General features: G+C 47.7%; 1 protein-coding gene and 1 long non-coding RNA gene across 9 annotated transcripts in view; one reads left to right on the top strand and one right to left on the bottom strand.

Annotated features, from left to right (window-relative positions):
- Positions 1–21,477, bottom strand: part of ST8SIA5 (ST8 alpha-N-acetyl-neuraminide alpha-2,8-sialyltransferase 5) — a 989,793-nt gene that overhangs the window by 660,180 nt on the left and 308,136 nt on the right. The window lies entirely within an intron of this gene.
- LOC137531529 (uncharacterized) overlaps positions 1–21,477 on the top strand; it is a 296,668-nt gene that overhangs the window by 193,816 nt on the left and 81,375 nt on the right. For all 8 annotated transcript variants that reach the window (XR_011023669.1, XR_011023668.1, XR_011023667.1 and 5 more), the window contains one exon: positions 8,336–8,392. This is a non-coding gene — a long non-coding RNA (uncharacterized lncRNA). The remainder of the gene's footprint in view (positions 1–8,335; positions 8,393–21,477) is intronic.

Here is a 21,477-nt window from a genome sequence, read left to right as displayed (position 1 = left end):
TATTTACATGTACAGGGCTGTGATCGGCAGCAGCGCTGTTCTGGGGACAGCCGTGTCACACGACTGTCCACCTGGGGGACAAGAGAGAGATCGGCTCTCATAGGCAGAAGCCTATGACAGCCGATCGCCATAATTGGCTGGCTGTGGGGAGGGTAGCTATTTAAAGAAACAGGGTTTTTTTAAAAATAAAAAACAGTAAGAATAATATTTATAAAAAAAAAAAATAAACATGGGGGGAGCGATCAGATCCCACCAACAGAGAGCTCTGTTGGTGGGGAGAAAAGGGGGGGTCACTTCTGTGCTGTGTTGTGCGGCCCTGCAGCTTAGCCTTAAAGCTGCAGTGGTCTATTTTACTAAAAATGGCCTGGTCACTAGGGGGGTTTAGCACTGCGGTCCTCAAGAGGTTAAGGCCTCGCTGCAGGGCTGTACATGTCAGCTCTCTGTTAGTGGGCAATGATCGCTCCCCCAATGTTTATTTTTTTTTATAAATATTTTGTTTATTATTTTTTAAATAATTTTTTTATTTTTGTTTATATTTTTTCCCCAGCCCGCCCTCTCCTCCCGCCCACCAGCCAATCAGCGCGATCAGCTGTTATAGGCTTCAGCCTATGACAGCGGATCGCTTCCTTGCAGCTCAGGGGGACAGCCGTGTCACACGGCTGTCCCCAGCACATCGCTGCCGTAGATCGCAGCGTTTTACACTGTTATTAGACGGCGGTTTAGCTGTCTTACAGTATCCTAGCGGCGATCGCCTCTGGGAGACTGATGGCGGAGCTCCGCTCTGTCATTTATGCGGAGATGTGCGCGCATCGGCGGGTGCGATCTCCTGCATAAAACGCCCCCAGGACTGCACGACGATCAGCGTTTGGCAGTCCTGGGGCTGCCGACGAGTCCACGACAATTGGCTTGCAGCGGTCCTCAAGAGGTCAAAGTGTACCAGAGAAGTTATAAACGCAAACACTTATACTTATCTGAGGCTTCCTATAATGTCATTTTATTGGCATTTATTTTGAATATTGAAATGCAGGAGCTGCTACATTTCCTACCCTCGGCTTATGCACTGGTCAATCACTTTTTCCTGGTTTTTGGGGTAAAGGTGTGTTCCTCGGCTTATACGCGGGTCAGCTTATACATGAGTCTATACGGTAATTGAGTGCATCTGTTTTGAATGCAATATGTGTACCCTGCCTATAATCAGGCTCTGCCCACCTATGCTGTTAGTCAGAGCTGGGACAAGGTCCTCCAGCACCCAAGGCTGAGACACCAAAGTGCGCCCCTTCATCCCTTCCACCCCAGCCTTCACACACTGATTGCTATTAGACTAAGAGGGCCACAGGGCCCACAACCTCCCCAACACCTTAATATCTAGTTATCTGGCTTGCAGTCACTGCTATGTATCCCCTTTTCTTATTTCTTTCTGCTCCAAACACAATTAGGAATGACAGCTGAATGAATTGTGCGCTCCCTCCTACACTGCGCCCTGAGGCTGGAGCCTCTCCAGCCTATGCCTCGGCCCGGCCCTGCTGTTAGTCATTCAGATGTAGCCTGTCTTGGGAAGCGCTGCCCACTCTCCCTGATGTCTAAAAAAGTATACCAATGGGACCATTGCATTGCCAGCTTCTCAAAAGTTTGCACTGCAAAATCCTGTTTTGTGATCCGAATATGAATCTTATCTGCCCTAAGTGTAAACCCGCCCTTACTAACAATCAAACCATCAGGGAGGCGGCTGGTGAAAAGTAAAAATGAAATATTTGCCCAAACATATCAGCGTCTCAGAGTATGATGAGTGTCAGCTCTTTAGATGTCACGCCGGGGACAGGCAGGGGACACAGAAGTGCTATGACTCAGAGGCTGACTCACATGGTGTGGATGTCTTCCATCCGCAAGCCATGTAGTTACATTTGGACAGTCTAGTCTCATTGATTTTGTGGTGCAGTATCACATTAATTTTATAGCCAGGCTGGTTTCCCTTCTTCTGGATCTGGGATTTGGGGGTTTAGTTTAGGCACTAAATATCACTGCTGCATTAATGAAAGGCACAGCTTCAATTACCTTCCAGATAATAATCCATTCTGACTGCTTCTTCCTGCAGAGGCATAAAAGCCTCCACTTCCGCTCTGTGCCTCTGAGTATGTGAGATTCCTGGGAGGATAAACTCCATTTTTAACCAGGGTTGGACTGGGACACTAAGGGCCCACCAGGGAAATTTCAGCCGGGGACCCATGCGTCCCGATTGTGAGCTCACATACCCCTTGCTACAGATATAAGTGCTTTATAAATACAGGTACAGGCTGGGAGGAGGAGGAGGAAGCATGCCAGCACTTGGACACTGATAGGTGCAGACAGGAGGAGGCATGGCAGCACAGGGGCACTGATAGGTGCAGGCTGGTAGGAGGAGACATGGCAGCACAGGAACACCGATAGGTGCAAGCTGGAGGGAGGAGGCATGGCAGCACAGGACACTGATAGGTGCAAGCTGGAGGGAGGAGGCATGGCAGCACAGGACACTGATAGGTGCAGGCTGGAAGGAGGAGGCATGGGAGCACAGGACACTGATAGGTGCAGGCTGGGAGGAGGAGGCATGGCAGCACAGGACACTGATAGGTGCAGGCTGGAAGGAGGAGGCATGGCAGCACAGGGACACTGATAGGTGCAGGCTGGGAGGAGGAGGCATGGCAGCACAGGGGCACTGATAGGTGCAGGCTGGAAAGAGGAGGCATGGCAGCACAGGAAACTGATAGGTGCAGGCTGGGAGGAGGAGGCATGGCAGCACAGGACACTGATAGGTGCAGGCTGGGAGGAGGAGGCATGGCAGCACAGGACACTGATAGGTGCAGGCTGGGAGGAGGAGGCATGGCAGCACAGGGACACTGATAGGTGCAGGCTGGGTGGAGTGGACATGGCAGCACAGGGACACTGATAGGTGCAGGCTGGGAGGAGGAGGCATGGCAGCACAGGGACACTGATAGGTGCAGGCTGGGTGGAGGGGACATGGCAGCACAGGGACACTGATAGGTGCAGGCTGGAAGGAGGAGGCATGGGAGCACAGGACACTGATAGGTGCAGGCTGGGAGGAGGAGGCATGGCAGCACAGGACACTGATAGGTGCAGGCTGGGTGGAGGGGACATGGCAGCACAGGGACACTGATAGGTGCAGGCTGGAAGGAGGAGGCATGGGAGCACAGGACACTGATAGGTGCAGGCTGGGAGGAGGAGGCATGGCAGCACAGGGACACTGATAGGTGCAGGCTGGAGGTAGGAGGCATGGCAGCACAGGGACACTGATAGGTGCAGGCTGGGTGGAGGAGACATGGCAGCACAGGGACACTGATGGGTGCAGGCTGGGTGGAGGAGACATGGCAGCACAGGGACACTGATAGGTGCAGGCTGGGTGGAGGAGACATGGCAGCACAGGGACACTGATAGGTGCAGGCTGGGTGGAGGAGACATGGCAGCACAGGGACACATAGGTACAGGCTGGGAGGAGGAGACATGGCAGCACAGGGGCATTGATAGGTGCAGGGTGGAAAGAGGAGGCATGACAGCACAGGACACTGATAGGTGCAGGCTGGGAGGAGGAGGCATGGCAGCACAGGACACTGATGGATGCAGGCTGGAAGGAGGAGGCATGGCCGCACAGGGACACTGATAGGTGCAGGCTGGGAGGAGGAGACATGGCAGCACAGGGGCATTGGAAGGTGCAAGGTGGAAAGAGGAGGCATGGCAGCACAGGACACTGATAGGTGCAGACTGGGAGAAGGAGGCATGGCAGCACAGGACATTGATAGGTGCAGGCTGGGAGAAGGAGGCATGGCAGCACAGGACATTGATAGGTGCAGGCTGGGAGGAGGAGGCATGGCAGCACAGGACAATGATATGTGCAGGCTGGGAGGAGGAGGCATGACAGCACAGGACACTGATAGGTGCAGGCTGGGAGGAGGAGGCATGGCAGCACAGGACACTGATAGGTGCAGGCTGGGAGGAGGAGGCATGGCAGCACAGGTCACTGATATGTGCAGGCTGGGAGGAGGAGGCATGGCAGCACAGGACACTGATAGGTGCAGGCTGGGAGGAGGAGGCATGGCAGCACAGGTCACTGATAGGTGCAGGCAGGGAGGAGGAGGCATGACAGCACAGGACACTGATTGGTGCAGGCTGGGTGGAGGAGACATGGCAGCACAGGACACTGATAGGTGCAGGCTGGAAGGAGGAGGCATGGCAGCACAGGATACTGATAGGTGCAGGCTGGAGGGAGGAGGCATGGCAGCACAGGACACTGATAGGTGCAGGCTGGGTGGAGGGGACATGGCAGCACAGGACACTGATTGGTGCAGGCTGGAAGGAGAAGGCATGGCAGCACAGGACACTGATAGGTGCAGGCTTGGTGGAGGGGACATGGCAGCACAGGGACACTGATTGGTGCAGGCTGGAGGGAAGAGGCATGGCAGCATAGGACACTGATAGGTGCAGGCAGGGAGGAGGAGGCATGGCAGCACAGGACACTGATAGGTGCAGGCTGGAAGGAGGAGGCATGGCAGCACAGGGACACTGATAGGCGCAGGCTGGAAGGAGAAGGCATGGCAGCACAGGGCACTGATAGGTGCAGGCTTGAAGGAGGAGGCATGGCAGCAAAGGGACACTGATAGGTGCAGGCTGGAAGAAGGAGGCATGGCAGCACAGGTAGATTGCCCGGGACGCGTCCCGGATTCGGGGTCCGCTGTCCCAGGCTGCATGAGGTCCCGGGAAACGTCCCGCTTTTAGCAGCGGGATGTCCCGGCCTCGGGACTCTGGTCACTTTATTGCATGAACTGGCAGTGGTGTCTATAGACGCCGTGCCAGTTCATTGCCCGCAGCCCCGCTCCAGCCTCCTTACTGTCTTCCGGTGTTCCGACACCGGCAGGCGAGCAGGGCTACGGCAAGATGGCTGCCGAAGCCCTGTACTGGAGACTGTTGTGTCTCCAGTACAGGGCTTTGGGCGCCATCTTGCCCTAGCCCTGCTCTGTCTGTCAGCGCGGGAGACTGCAAGAGGATCGTCCGGGGGAGATGCGTGCCAGAGGAGTCTTCTGCCAGGTGAGTAAATGCTTTTTTTCCCCAGGTGTTGCCTACAATGCGTTTATTTTGTACTGACATGTTTGCCCGCAGTGCGTTTAATTTGTGCTGACATGTTTGCCCGCAGTGCGTTTATTTTGTGCTGAAATGTTTGCCCGCAGTGCGTTTAATTTGTGCTGACATGTTTGCCCGCAGTGCGTTTATTTTGTGCTGACATGTTTGCCCGCAGTGCGTTTATTTTGTGCTGACATGTTTGCCCGCAGTGCGTTTATTTTGTGCTGACATGTTTGCCCGCAGTGCGTTTATTTTGTGCTGACAGTTCGTTTATTTTGTGCTGACATGTTGCCCATTGCGTTTATTTTGTGCTGACATGTTGCCCACAATGCGTTTATTTTGTGCTGACATGTTGCCCATTGCATTTATTTTGTGCTGACATGTTTGCCCGCAGTGCGTTTATTTTGTGCTGACATGTTGCCCGCAGTGCGTTTATTTTGTGCTGACATGTTGCCCACAATGCGTTTATTTTGTGCTGACATGTTGCCCATTGCGTTTATTTTGAGCTGACATGTTGCCCATTGCATTTATTTTGTGCTGACATGTTGCCCACAATGCATTTATTTTGTGCTGACATGTTGCCCATTGCATTTATTTTGTGCTGAAATTTTGCCCACATTGCGTTTATTTTCTGGTGTCTGGGGTAACTGTTGCTGCATTTATTATTTAATGGTCATAGTTGGCTATGTTTGCTGCTTTGGGGTTACGGTATACTATTAAATAGCATCACACAGTTTCTGCAGACCCATGATGCAAAACCTCATCTGACCACATCATGGCGTAAACACTGCTTTCTCATGCCTCGCTGTTACATCATTATGTTAGCTCCGCCCATACAATGTCAATGCCACACCCATTTTTAGCGCGCCGCCCCCCTATTTTGCGCCCCGCCCCAGGTTGAACCAACAAAAATCTGGTCACTCTAGCACAGGACACTGATAGGTGCAGACTGGGGGGGAGGAGGCATGGCAGCACTGGGTCACTGATAGGTGCAGGCTGGGAGGAGGAGGCATGGCAGCACTGGGACACTGATAGGTACAGACTGGTAGGAGGAGGAGGCATGGCAGCACTGGGACACTGATAGGTACAGACTGGTAGGAGGAGGAGGCATGGCAGCACAGGACACTGATAGGTACAAGCTGATAGGAGGAGGAGACATGGCAGCACAGGGACATTGATAGGTGCAGGCTTGAAGGAGGAGGCATGGCAGCACAGGGGAGGAAACCAGAGTGCCCATAGGAAACCCATGCAGCACATACAAACTCCGTGCAGATAGTGGCCTGGTAGGGACTTGAACCAGAGCCCTAGTGCTGCAAGGCAGGAGCGCTAACCATTACGCCACCGTGGTGCCCGTAATTACAACTTCAGGAGGATCTGACAGGGAAGCTAGTGTAGTGTAGTGTAAGATGTAATGAAGGCATCTAATGATATTAATTTATTTTTGAAAGAGAATGTTTCTCCTCTGAATGCCCACTGTATATAAGCTGCGTGCTTTAACGTCTTGCTAAAATACAGGAACAAAGAATGAAGAAGGATTAGTAGCAGAAACATACTTTTTATTTACCTCTAAGTTAGCCAATAAGTAGTATCATACAGATTCAAAACTTCTTGCTTTTTATTTTCCAATACAAGGAATGTTTGGGGGGAGGAAAAGGCAGCTAACCTTGCCGACTGGGAAACTCTACCTACCTTTCCACATTTGGGATTATTTCCCTTTAATCCCCTTCCCAAAATTACTCTTAGTAAGTAAATAACAATATTCGTAATGATCTGAAATATTTTATAAGCTTTGCAAAAAAACCTTCTCTTGGCATTAACGTCTTTTCATCGCAACGGGACAAAAAAAGGGGGCCATTAGCAAAATGAGAGGAAATAAAGTGATTAAATTTTAGTTACCGCAAGCTTGCCTTAGCCCTTCTCCTGCGGGGAGGCTTACGGCCTAATCTTAATAAAAAGCATTGTTTCAACGGTGGAGACGCTTTTACGGGTGGATGTAAGGAGAGCGCCAACTTGATAAAGATGTTTATTGTAGTAATCGCAAAAAAAGGAAAGCGCATCTGATAATCCTTCAAGATTAATACGGGGTGACATGTAAGTAAAAGCTGCCTGATTAAACGTGAAATGAAATTGCTTTCGCTTTTTTTGCAATCTGCGCGGGGCCTATCTGGCCTCAATGGCAGGACACCCTCCTCCTTGTTGTGCTTTTTTAAGCAGGTCACCCTCTGATTAAGCCTCCCCTCATTAGACACTCTGGTCTGCTGACAATGACGTGCGCTGCCTGGCTGTGACTACAAGGCTAAACAAGCAGATTTCAGCAGCTAAAGGCATACCTCCCAACTTTTTGAGATGAGAGAGAGGGACACTGAAGCCACGCCCCTGCCACACCCCTGATCATGCCCCTGTCACACCCCTGTCACTCATACCATAAAGAAGAAAAATATGTTGTTTTATAATTTAAACCACACTGGTCCTTTCCATCCTGGTTCATTTTCCTTTTTCTTAGCTACAGTAACAATCTTATCTCAGCATGCCATTAACAGAAAGCTACCTATTTCAGATAAGATCAGGACACTCTGACCTGAAGGAAATTGAATTTCAGGTGATGTAGACTGTAGGGAAGCAGGAAATTTCGGTGCCTGCTAGTGGTAGAAATTTGGGCGACTGTGGTGCCACACACTGAAATAGTGGTAATGAGAGGAATGTCCATGGCGGCATCCCTGATTGGGGTGGGGGGGAGGCTGTGTCGATTGGTGGTGGTGGGGTTGGCGAATGATGGCAAGGTTCTGTGTGTGTGTGGAGGGGGGGGGGGGTTTACAGGGTTATAGTTAGGCATCAGGTAGAGTAGTTGTGTGTGTGTGTGTGTGTGTGTGTGTAGGGTGCTTGGATGGGGGGGGGGGATTGGCGTTAGGCGTCAGGGGGAGGGTTCTGTGTGACAGTAGGGTTAGGTTTAGCTATGAAAACATAACAGTATTTAATACCAATATTTTACGATCCTTCTTCTGATGTCACTTTTGGCGTCACAGAGAAACAGTAAAGATGGAAACCAGCATACATATTAGTTTCTTTTTCATATCATATTTCTCCCTTATCTGACAGTGAACACTAAAAACAACAGGATAGGTAAATAAGTTGTTATTGTATGATTTTTTTTTCAGTTACGGTACTATGGAGTAGAAAAGTATGGATAAGCAGTCTCACCTTTTAATAGATTTTTTTCTAATTCTAATCTTAGATGTAGTTTGCTCGCGAAGATAGACATTTTCATTGGAGAATCGGGAATACCAAAATCGTGAGTTAATTTTTTTTCGTTTCATTCTATAGGAAGACCAGGAGTCACGTGACCTTAGCGGCAAGCAGATGCTATTTAATGCAGTTTAATATGTAGCAGACATTATATTGCATTTGTCCTCCACAATTCCAGCGTTTTCATTACCCGGACACGCAAATACATCAGCTTTCATGCTACATTAGCCCGCTACACCCGCTCCTGCGTTCCTGCATGTTGATGGTTTAGTTAATTATATCCATTTAACCCCAATGACTTTGATAATAGAGTTTCACATTAACAAAAAGCCATCTTATTCCAGCCGGCAGTTTAATGCAATGTAGAGAGCGTCATGCTTGTTTCATGGCGTGTTTTCATTAGGGGGACGAGCACACATACAAGGGAGACGTGTTTATGATGTGTGGGCTGCATGGATTCCTTCCTAAGAACGATGTCAGCTTACGTTGCCCATTTTTTTTTTCTAGTAAAACCACAAATCCTGCTAAATGACAAAAACCTTCAGCAAAAAGACTTACGAAAGAACCACTGGGCCTGACAATAGATTGATACAGTAATTCCTTGTATAGCGCTAGGAGCGGGACACAGCCTGCAGGGCCCATAGTTCCGCAAACTCCTAAAAGAGGAACTGCAACTCAGGATTGAACTTTATCCCAATCAGTAGCTGATGCCCCATTTCCCACGAGAAAGCTTTACCTTTTCTCAAACAGATCATAATCTGTGTGGCTGATATTGTGCTGAAATCCCTCCCACTGTGTGATGTCATGACCATGGTCCTGACAGTTTGCTGACCGTGAACCTAATTGCATTGTGAGAAACATCTGCTTTTTCCAACTGCCAAGCAAGCAGCATCTCCTTCTGTGCATAGAACTCTCAGTATGGAACATTCTGAACAGATCACCTGGCAGGATTAAAGATGTCATCACCAGTGATACATTTCAGAATGTAAATCAGGGAGAGGGAGAGGAAATATTTTACAAGGGGCAAACACTGAATAAATAATCTATGAAGGAATATGGTAAAAAATAAGAAATTTTATTCATTATGCTATTTTCACTACAGTTGCGCTTTAAAGAAAACTGTAACAAAAAAAACCTCCCCTGGGGAGTACTCACCTCGGGTGGGGGAAGCCTTTGGATCCTATTGAGGCTTCCCCCGTCCTCCTCGGTCCCGCGGCGGTGGCGATAAAGCTCCCCGAACAGCGGGGGTGTAAATATTTACAGTATCGGCTCTCCGCTTTGAGATAGGCGGGAAATAGCCGATCGCTGTCGGCCTGTTCCACTGCGCTGGCCCAAGTCTCCTGCGCCTGCGCAGTAGAGCGGACCCGACAGAGATCGGCTACTTTTGCCTATCTCTGTGTGGAGAGCCACAACAGCGCCCCCGCTGGAGCCAGGAAAGGTAAATAAATCAGCGCTTGTCGAGGGAGGATTGCCGGACACTTCGGGGGAGCCAGCCCTGAACTGCCTGCAGCTACAGGGGAGGGGGGAAGCCTCATTGGGACCCTGAGGCTTTCCCCTCCCGAGGTGAGTACCCCCAGGGGAACTTTTTTTTGTTACAGGTTCTCTTTAAAGTGTACCTTACCACCTAACAATCGTAGCAAAAGGATTTATACTTACCTGGGGCTTCTTCCACCCCCCCATACTTGACTTCCTGCATGTCCCCTCACTTGAATTGCAGTCAGCCTTGTAAATTCTGCTACTCAGATGAGTCCATTACTACTGTGTATGCGCAATGCCGGCTGCATGCACCCCGATTGCACTGTAACTGCTTGCACAGAACGCCTCCAGTTACAGGAGCATGATCTGGGGGGAGCACAGCTAGGACCGGGCCTGCACAGTGGCCTACAGCCTGCCTGGATCAGGGACTTCACAGCAGCAAACAGAGGGAACTGGAAGGACACTGAGGGAGTAGACTGACTACAGGGGGCTGGAGGAAGCCCCGGGTAAGTATAAAACCTTTTACGTCAATTTGATAAATATGATCGGATCTCCCGAAAAAATCTAAAGGTTTTTTTTTCCATTTGACTGAAAAATCCGATCGGATTTCCCATTTTTCGATTTTTATCGATCCGGGATGCTGGAATTTTTTCTTCAGTTTTTGCCCATTTTAAAATCTTTCCTCACCCCGATTCTTAAATTCATTATAAGTGGAGACATCTTGCTAGAAATATCCATCACTGCAGAATGTTTGTTGTGTGTTGAAGTTGCTGAAGTGAGCAGAAACAACAACTGGTCTCCCAGAGTGCTCTGGGACAGAAGTGCTGTGTGACATCATAGCTCATGTTACACAGCACAGGGAAGGCGGGGTTACATACCAATATGCAGCAATATATACATAGCTCCCAACAGTCCATTTTTCTGAGAGACAGTCCCTCTTTGGGTACCAGATCCCTCTGTCCTTCTTTCTTCCTCATTTGTCCCTCTTTCAGGACTCATGCACAGATCTGTGTAAATATACACATTTTTCTCCTAAAAAAAATATGTTTAACTGTCTCTAAACATTATTCCCATCATTTAAATTTATATATATTTTTTCAAATGTTAAAATGAAAGAAAAAAACAAATGAGGTATGAAAGGACCAGTGTGGGTTGAATGATAAAACTACATCTTTTGATTCTGAATTCTTTGTGATATGCATGACGAGGGGTGTGGTTAGAGGTGTGAGAGGGGCGGGTCCTAATGTGTCCCTCTTTTTTATCTCAAAATGTTGGCAAGGTATGCATACAGAAATTGAAAGAGTTTGTGATGCTGAAACCAGGATAAGTAACGTAAAATATGGTTTTATACCAGAATACGGAGGCTGCCATCTTTATTCCTTAAAAACAATTAGCCATTAGGCCGGTTTCTATCGTACGGCGCATGCGCAGGGTCACGGCTGCCTTCCCTGCATGCAAGCGCAACCATGGCTTTGCACTTGTGCAGTACACCGGCACACAAGGAGGCCTGGATGTAGAAACCAGGCATTTTTTTTTAAAGAATACCCAAAGTGACATGTGACATGATGAGCTAGACATGTGTACAGTATATACAGTGCCTAGCACACAAATAACTATGCTGTGTTACTTTTTTTCTTTCTCTATCTGAAAGAGTTAAATATCACGTATGTAAGTGGCAGACTCAGTCCTGACTCAGACAGGAAGTGACTTCAGTGTGACCCTCACTGATAAGAAATTCCAACTATAAAACACTTTCCTAGCAGAAAATGGCTTCTGAGAGCAAAAACGAGATAAAAAGGGGAATTTCTTATCAGTGAGGGTCACACTGTAGTCACTTCCTGTCTGAGTCAGGACTGAGTCAGCCACTTACATACCTGATATTTAACTCTTTCAGGCAGAGAAAGAAAAAAAGGAACACAGCATAGTTATTTGTGTGCTAGGCACTGTACATACCCATGTCTATCTCATCATGTCACATGTCACGTCAGGTATCCTTTAAGTAGGATGCCAGTTGCCTGGCTGTTGCTGCGCTTTTGGCTTTAGGTGTTTGAGTCACAGCCCTGCAACAAGCATGCAGCCAGTGAGGTCCCCCCAGAGTAACAGCATCTGATCTGCAGCTCACTCTGGGCCGGTGACTTGGTTTAGATCAGGGGAGGAGCTTCAGCGCAGAAGTCAGGCAACTGGCATTGTTCATTAGAGAATATAGATGGCAGCCTCCGTATTCCTATGGCTCTATGAGGTAGGACTGACCTACCCCATAGAGCCATATTAATCCATGCCATGCACTGGTGAGAATCAACCATTTTGAAGCAGTCTATATGGGTGCCTCAAAAAAAGGGCGCCAGGAAAAAAGGGTCCGGCTGGAAAACAAATTGGCGCATCTAAATAACGAAATCACATTAACGGAAAAGATTGTTTTCAAGTGAGTGCGTAGTGAAACCGAAAACATGTTAACGATAAGTATGGTTTTAAAATAGATGGGACATCAAAACGAAAAGATATTTACTTTAAAAAATGTTACATAATTCAAGAATACAGCTTATCCTAACCCTACTTTCGCATAGAACCCTCCCTTGGTGGTGTCTAACCCTAACCACCCCCCTGGTGGTGCCTAACCCTAACCACCCCCCGGGTGGTGCCTAACCCTAACCATCCCCCTGGTGGTGCCTAACCCTAACCATCCCCCTGGTGGTGCCTAACCCTAACCCCCCCCCCTGGTGGTGCCTAACCCTAACCACCCCCCGGGTGGTGCCTAACCCTAACCACTCCCCCTGGTGGTGCCTAACCACTCCCCCTGGTGGTGCCTAACCCTAACCACTCCCCTGGTGGTGCCTAACCACCCCCCTGGTGGTGCCTAACCCTAACCACACCCTTGGTGGTGGCTAACCCTAACCACCCCCTTGGTAGTCTATGGTGGCACCCAAATCCTCCACTAGCCGCTGGCGCCCTTTTTTCCTGCTACCATCTATATGCATGTTGGATTATTGTGGCTCTGTACAATTAACAAGGTGACACATCATTGCATTCCAGCGGTTCTGGAGGTGTGGCTAGCTTACAGGGACAACAAAGGATGATTTGCATATTCAGTAGTGAAGCATCGTGGGAGACATCATATGCTCACTACAGCCTGGATAATTGCAAATACCTCCTGAAGGCAAACTTCTTTTTTGCATAGCGTTTTAGTAAGAGGATTTTTTTTATCTCTTTCAGCCCCTTGTGAATCAGGGACACTGTGCAGCCATTACAGTCAGAGGCTCATTTCACATTAGCGTTTGCCAACGGAACCGGCCGTACAGATCCGTAGACCGTTCCGCTGAACGGACAAAAAAATGCTGCAGGACCCAACGGAACCGGAAGGTTTTGCAGCATATAGGAACCAATGAAAACGGACGGTTTATAACACACTGGCTGTAAAACGGACCGTTTTCACCGGATCCAGCTGGCCTGATCCGTATGTTCCGTAAAACAACGCTAATGTGAACCGGGCCTCAGACATAATGTAAGAAAGGGAAGGAGGATGTGAGGCAGACAGCCTTGAGCTCAGTGGAAAGGTGAACAAACAGGGCAGTAATGTGATCCTGGGGACATCATGCATAGAAAGTACACAGACTTCAAGGAAAAGAGACGCTCTTAATATTTAATAGTAAAATATGATGGAAGGAAGATTGTTACTGATACCCTGACACTACAGAATGCATAATGAGTGTATTCAGACATTATTATGCCCTATCTCTGTTTCCCTTATTTTACTGTATCTATCTATCTATCTATCTATCTATCTATCTATCTATCTATCTATCTACAATATCTATCTATCTATCTACCCTATCTATTTACCTTATCTATCTATCTATCCATCTATCTATCTACCTACCTACCTACCTACCTACCTATCTATCTATCTATCTATCTATCTACAATATCTATCTATCTATCTATCGATCTACCCTATCTATCTACAATATCTATCTATCTATCTATCTATCTATCTATCTATCTATCTATCTATCTATCTATCTACTCTATCTATCTACTCTATCTATCTATCTATCTATCTATCTATCTATCTATCTATCTACTCTATCTATCTATCTATCTATCTATCTATCAATCTATCAATGTATTGTTTGTCTGTCGATCCTTTATATATCCATCCATCTATCTACAGTATCTATCTGTCTATCTATTATCTATCTAGCATCTAGCTTCTATCTATCTATCTATCTATCAATCAATCTATCTATGATCTATCTATCTTCTCTCTCCTTTCCTCCTTGCCTCTTCTCTCATTTCCTGCTTCTGTTTCCTTTCTCTCTCTTATTCCCTGTCTCTTTTCCTTTCCTTCCATTTCACTCTCTCTCTCCCTCATTCCTTCCCTATCTTCCCTCATTTCTTGCCTCTCCACCCTCTCTCCCTCCTTTTCCTTACATCCTCCTTTCCCTTCTCTCTCTCCCTCATTTTCTTTCCCCCTCTCTTTTCTTTCCCCCTCTCTCCTCTACTCCTCCTTTCCCTTTCCTCGTTTCCTGCCCCTCTTCCCTCTCTCCCTCCTTTTCCTTTCCTCTCACTCATCTATGCCTCCTTTCCCTTCCCTTCCCTCTCTCCCTCCTTTTCCTTTCCTCTCTCTCCTCTACTCCTCCTTTCCCTTCCCTCTCTCCCTCCTTTTCCTTTCCTCTCTCTCCTCTACTCCTCCTTTCCCTTCCCTCTCTCCCTCCTTTTCCTTTCCTCTCACTCATCTACGCCTCCTTTCCCTTCTCTCTCTCCCTCCTTTTCCTTCCCTCTCTCTCCTCTACTCCTTTTTCCCTTCTCTCTCTCCCTCCTTTTCCTTCCCTCTCTCTCCTCTACTCCTCCTTTCCCTTCTCTCTCTCCCTCCTTTTCCTTTCCTCTCTCTCCTCTACTCCTCCTTTCCCTTCTCTCTCTCCCTCCTTTTCCTTTCCTCTCTCTCCTCTACTCCTCCTTTCCCTTCTCTCTCTCTCTCCTTTTCCTTTCCTCTCTCTCCTCTACTCCTGCTTTCCCTTCCCTCTCTCCCTCCTTTTCCGTTCCTCTCTCTCCTCTACTCCTCCTTTCCCTTCCCTCTCTCCCTTCCCTCTCTTCCTCCTTTCCCTTCCCTCTCCCTCCTTTTCCTTTCCTCTCTCTCCTCTACGCCTCTTTTCCCTTCCCTCTCTCCCCCCTTTTCCTTTCCTCTCTCTCCTCTTCTCTTCCTTTCCCTTCCCTCGCTCTCTCCTTTTCCTTTCCTCTCTCTCCTCTACTCCTCCTTTCCCTTCCCTCTCTCCCTTCTCTCTCTTTCTCATTTCCCTTCCCTCTCTCCCTTCTCTCTCTTTCTCATTTCCCTTCCCTCTCTCCCTTCTCTCTCTTCCTCCTTTCCCTTCCCTCTCTCCCTCCTTTTTCTTTCCTCTTTCTCCTCTACTCCTCCTTTCCCTTCCCTCTGACCCTCTCCCCCTTCTCTCCCATCTCTCCCTCCCTTGCGCTCCATTTCCTGCTATGTTCCGGCTTCAGTCGAATCAGATAAATAAATAAAAGAACCAAACAAATGAAACTTTAATTACCTTTGTTTTACTTACTATTGTTTAATGATTCAGGTTTAATTTTCTTATTTCTTGAAATTGGAATATGAAAGCAGCAGGGAGCCATCTCTGCCCATTAATATGATTATCCAAAGTCTAATTATACAGTAAACGTGAATATCTGAAATGTTTGATTGAGGCGGCGTAGTAAGAGCATTGATCTCAGATAGGATCCATCCTTTCTGCAAGGCCTCGGCTGACCAGCGCTCAGTAATTATTGCAGTTTTAAAGCGTGCAGCAGAGAGGAGTCCTGGGCGGCTCCGCAACTTACATATTACTGATATATTAATGGGAATCCAACAGTCGATAATAACACAGGGCTGCATGACTTAACAGGGCTCCTTACTGGCAGCCAGCGAGCAGAACGCATGGAAAATGACTGGTTAATTGCACGCAGCTTCTGAATAATTACATATGTGCTCTGGGTTATTTTATTATTAATGATTTCTGGTTATACCCCACCATTCTGGCAGACCAGACGGCTCACAGATAACAGGCGGTACACTTACGTCACCAAACCATAGGTATAGGTAATCAGCTTATTGTAAATAGGTAATCAATAACACTGAATGTTTAAGCACTTTGTTGCCATTTATAGTTCGTAATTATGCACGTACATGAGGAGAGGCGTGTTAACTCATTACAGTGATATGTTGTTTTTGTGAATATACCGCTACCAGGGAAACCTTTAAGAAACTGATGGAACTATTTCCAGACTTTCACACATTAGAGGATGAGATAAAACACTGCTTTCTACTAGAAGAGAAATCCACAGTGACAATCGCTGCACACTATGTCACAGCATGCCACAGAGAGGAGCATAAATGAATTGTAAACTCTCCCCCCCCAAAATGTCCACGAACTGCTAACTCACTGCACCCACACCCCATCCCATGTTCCTCATTCCCCCTGCTTTGGCAATGCCTGTATTGAAGCTTGGTCATGCCAATAAAGCTATCTTTGATTTGAATAAACGAGTCCTCTGGCCTGGGGCTCACAGAAGCGGTTTCAGCTGGGATTTGGGATCACCGAAGATCGAAAAGCGATTTTGCAGCGGGTTTGTGGGCGAGTTTTCTATTTAAATAAAGTTTAAACTACTTGCTGGGTTTTTCGATGCCCAACTTCTAACATGTAGCCCCACCCCATAAACACAAGAGGGAGTCAACACTTAACTGTTTGGGGATAGAAAGACACCTATAGCCTCTTGTAGTAGGGCATGCTTGTTTTTAGGGGAGGTCGGAGAGGGGCATTGCCCAGGCCAGGGCACAGCGGTGTCACTCACCTCCTGGGATCCATGACCCACTTGTACTTCCGTCGTCCTGCCTCTAGGTGTCCTGTATTATGGTAACAGTGCCCCCTGTGTTGTTATCATAGGGGGCACTGTTACCATCATACAGGATACCTAGAAGCAGGAAGAAGGAAGAGCATGTGGCCTGTGAATCCCGGGAGGTGAGTGACAACTTCTGCTGCGCACTCCTCCTGCCGCTGTGCACCCCCTCCCTTAACCCCCCCATCCTGAGCCCCCCTCCCTTGTGCTCACCCACCCGCCCCTCTGCCTGTCCGGTTCTCAGGCTACCATAATGTGGGAACTCCCTGGCTATCAAAAGGCGGGAGGTGGGTCTCTCTGGCTACCTAATGTGTGTGTGGGGGTCTCTCTGACTAAATAACGTCCGTGGGGAGGGTCTATCTGGTTACTTAACGTCCGCGGGGAGGGTCTATCTGGTTACCTAACGTCCGTGGGGAGGGTCTATCTGGTTACCTAACGTGTGTGTGTGTGGGGGGGGGGTCTCTCTGATTACCTAAAGGGGAACTGTCTGGCTATCTAAACGGAGGGCTTTCTGCCTACCTAAAGGAGGAGGCTCTCTGGCTGCCTAAGGAGAAGGGGGGGAGGGCTTTCTGGCTACCGAAATACATCTCTCTGGCTACTGGATCGCAAAAGTGTGGAGGGGGCAATTGATACACCCTCGTCTTGGGAGCTCAAATCCCCAGAAACGGCCCTATATTAGGGGATGGGGCTACGCGCCGGAAGCTGGTGGGCATGAATCTCAGGAGACCCGGGAAGGATTTTGAACTTTATTTACACTGAACACACACAAAAAATCCACCAATCAGAAATCATAAAAATCACCCCGGACAACGGATCAACCTGGGTTGTGCATCCTGGGAGCAAATGATGCGCTCAGCAGACACCCATTCCACACTAAATCTTGGTGCCGTACCCCCTCTTACATTTTGCCTGTAATCATTGAATGAGAAAGCGACTTCATGGTGAATACTGGGATCTTTCTCATGGAAAACTTCAGTAAGCAAGAAAAGCACGCGATATGCTGCAAGAGTGAATTAACAATTCTTGCTTGCTTGACCCTAATAACTATAAAGTGTAATCAAACACCCATTCACTAACTTTTCCGCAATCCTCGCTAGTGATCTGGTATTACTCTGATGAGCATTTAGGACTATGTATACTATATAGGTTACGGCCAGAACTTGAACTCTGGCCACTTCGGGATCAAGCCGGCAAATGTTATAAGTGGCCAGCTACTGTAGCCAATATGGGAAATGTTTTGAAATAACCGGCTTTGGCCAACCAGAATGTGACCAGAACAGAGCTGGCCAGTCAAACCCCAAAAATCAGTAAAGTGCAGCGGCTGCCGTGCAGGTGTCACTGACATCCCCAGGGTCCTTCTAACCTCTCCACGCTGCATCCCAACTTCCGCTTGCCATGTCCTCTCAGAGTGACGGGGCAGCATTTTTCAGCATCGGGTCTGTGTGTGTGGCCTCTCCAGCTTTGATTGCATCCCCATGGGTTGGTGGTATCCCCTGCCCTATGTAGTAGAATTATGGCAACGAATACCAGCAAAGCATGTGGCTGCTATAAGAAGACTGAGAGACCACACACACAGGCAGGCTGCTGGGAGGGGCTGCCCCCATGGGCATAGCAATCACCCCTGCGACCCCTGCAATTGCATGGGGGCCCAGAGGCTTTGTGGGCCCCTCCACCTCAATCTCCCCTACTGCAAGTGCAGCCAATTAGCAAAGAATCCTCCCCATTCACTCACAAAAACCATGTGCAGGAGCATGTGTAATTTTTTCCTGCTTCCGGAGGCTGCTTCACAGCAGAACACTCTCTGCTGCCATTCGCTGGCTGCTGATCCCATGGGGTTTAGGGACAAAGGGGCCCCATGCTATCATTTTTGCAGGGGGGCCCTATTAAGTCTAGTTACACCCCTGACTGCCCGTCTTTTTGGCTGTCACTGTGAGAGGTCATGGCAAGCAGAAGTAATGCAGCTATGGAGAGGATAGAGGAGCCTGGGGTCGTCAGACACCACCGTAGCCGCTGCACTTCTACTGTTTTTCGCGACTTGCCCAGCCTGCTCTGGTCAGGTCACGTTCTGGCCTACCAGTCAGAAATTAATTTTTTTTTTTTTTGCATACTGGCCGCAGTAGCTGGCCAGTTCGGGCATCAACCGGCCAGATCCCAAAGTGGACAACTTCAGGATCTGGGTAGTATAGGGGCGCCCAATGTGTGTTCTTTTTTAGTATTTTAAAATATAAATTTAAAAAATCATAAAAAGAGAGGTAGTCGCTTACCTCTCCAGAAGATATAGACAACTGGAACAAAACTAAGTTTTTATTCAAAAAGCAATCTGACAACGTGTTTCACAGGTCATGGCCCGCTTCCTCAGGTCAGTACAAAATGCCTTGATAGCATAGGGCATAGAGTGTAGGCGCCTCTAATGAGATGAGATAATATTTGAGGCGCCTACACTCTATCCCGTATGCTATTAAGGCATTTTGTATCCAACAAATCCAAGCCAGGGATTGTGGATCATTTATGTTCTCCTGTGTTTTCCGGCTTGGAGAACTTGGGGATGAGACCCCATATGTTTATTCTTAAAAGAACCTTTTTTTCAGACATTTGGCCTGGCAGATAAATAAAGTATTGCTTCTTTATGCAATGTTTCTCAAGGTTTCGTCCTGCAGCTCAGTCATTACAGAGGACTCAGTGCTCGGTAGAACGGGCCGTGTTGATTGTACAATTTGCTGGATTAAATTGAGTATACTTAGTCTATTTTGTCTGTGTTAAGATCAAGGTGCTTGTGAACTTGAACTGTTTGACCTCTGGAGTCTGGACAACTTTGTCTACCAAGTGCTATTATTCTCAGCTGCAAAACTTTGTATCTACCCTGTTTTTTCAGGGAAAATCATTTTTAGTATTTATTTATAAAATACTTATAAAAAACATTAAAGGATTACTAAGATTAAGAAGATTGTTAGAACAACTCTGTCACCCTCCATTCTCTCATAAGCTGGATAGTGTACTGGTTAAGGGATCTGCCTTTGACATGAGAGACCAGAGTTGGAATCCTGGCTAGGGTCAGTACCTATTCAGTAAGCAGTCCAAGGCAAGACTCCCTAACACTGCCGGGTGGCCTCTTGAGCGAGCCCCTGTGGCTGCAGCTCTTGAGCACTTTAAGTCTTACAGGAGAAAACGCTAGACAAAGTCTAGCGTCCACCCTTCCCTACCCCAGATTCCACCCCAATCCTCCAGACCACACCCCCCTTCACTGTCCAACAATTTTAGTTAATAAAAGGGGGTGGGGCATGAGGAGTACTGCCCATACATTGCCTGGAGCCTGCATTTGTACAAAAGATTTCAACCTAGGTGTCCTTTAAGCCTGGTCATAAACACACCCTGTGTAGGCTTGTTGAAGTGAGCAGAATGTGATGATGTCATCACATAAGCCCGACTCCAAACTATCAGGAAAGACATTTTTTCTGTGAAGTCAGGAGAAATATTTGCACTGCACAAACATTGTGTATTGCATTCATTTTTTTCACAATAATTTAAATTTGTTATATGCAAATGTACATTTGGTTATGGTGCTCTGGTTTAGACTAAGCATACTATTTATAATTTGTACCGTAACATTTTTTGGACATTATTAACTGCAAAATATTTTAATTGTTTTCCAAAGGGTCTCTCTAGTGAATTGTGTGACTGCCTTTCCATTGAATGTCCACTTAGCTCACACAATGAAATGGCTGGGAGAATGCTCAGCTGGGGGCCTTCAGACAATAGAAAGGGTAGCTTCTGCCTGAAAAAAAATAAATTAAAGTGGATCTGAGATGAAAAACTAACTATAACATGTAACTTGTCTATATATCTTCTCTAAAGTTTAGATAGTTTACTCAGCATATCTAGCTGCAAACAGCTTCAACAGTTTATGATTATTTATTCCTGTGATACAATGAGGGCACACATGTTCTGTTTGTCACATTGTCACAGACTGAGGGCTGGAGATGCTATCAGCTTGCCTGTGTGTAAATTCAGTCCCCTGTCCTCCTCCCTCCTCCCCTCTGCCTCTGAAATCAATGGCTAGTAACCTCCTCCACCTCCTGCCCAGACTGAGCTCCCATAAGCACTTGCAAATGGGCCAAGGCACAAAAAGAGCTGTGGGCGAGGCTTGTTAAGTTTATAGGGAATAAGAGTATTAAAACTTTTTACCCGGCTCTGCCCAGTTTCCACATTTAATAACTCCTTATTCCCCCTTTCAGATCACAATCTCATAACTTTTACAATCAGCCCCTCCCTGCCTCCTCCAGCTACCGTAGTGCAGCCATCACGCCTATGCAGGAATTATCGCAACCTCAACCTCTCCTCCCTAGCTGACTCTCTAAAACCCCTGGGCTCCCTGTCATCCTACACTGACCCCGAGTCAGCATCCATCTACTACTCCACCACAGTCACCGCTGTCATGAACACAGCCGCCCCTCTCACCAACTTCCGCCCCTGCCGCATCAACAGACAGCCCTGGCTGACTGATCTCATCAAACAACTCAAAAGACAGTCCAGGGCAGCAGAACGGCAGTGGAGGAAAAGCTCCAATGCAGATGACTTCGCCCACTATAAAAACACGCTGCTGCAGCTCAGGGACACTCTCTCACTTGCAAAGCAGTCATACTTCTCTACACTCATTTCTTCACAATCCCATAACCCTAAACAACTTTTCAACACCTTCAGCTCTCTTCTCCACCCCCCGCCTCCCCCTACAACCACAAGCTTGTCTGCAGAAGACTTTGCAGCATATTT

Source organism: Hyperolius riggenbachi, chromosome 1 (assembly GCF_040937935.1).
Source record: "Hyperolius riggenbachi isolate aHypRig1 chromosome 1, aHypRig1.pri, whole genome shotgun sequence".
NCBI classification, from domain to species: Eukaryota; Metazoa; Chordata; class Amphibia; order Anura; family Hyperoliidae; genus Hyperolius; species Hyperolius riggenbachi.
Note: the sequence above shows the minus strand (reverse complement) of the source record. Positions and strands in the feature narration are given on the sequence as shown.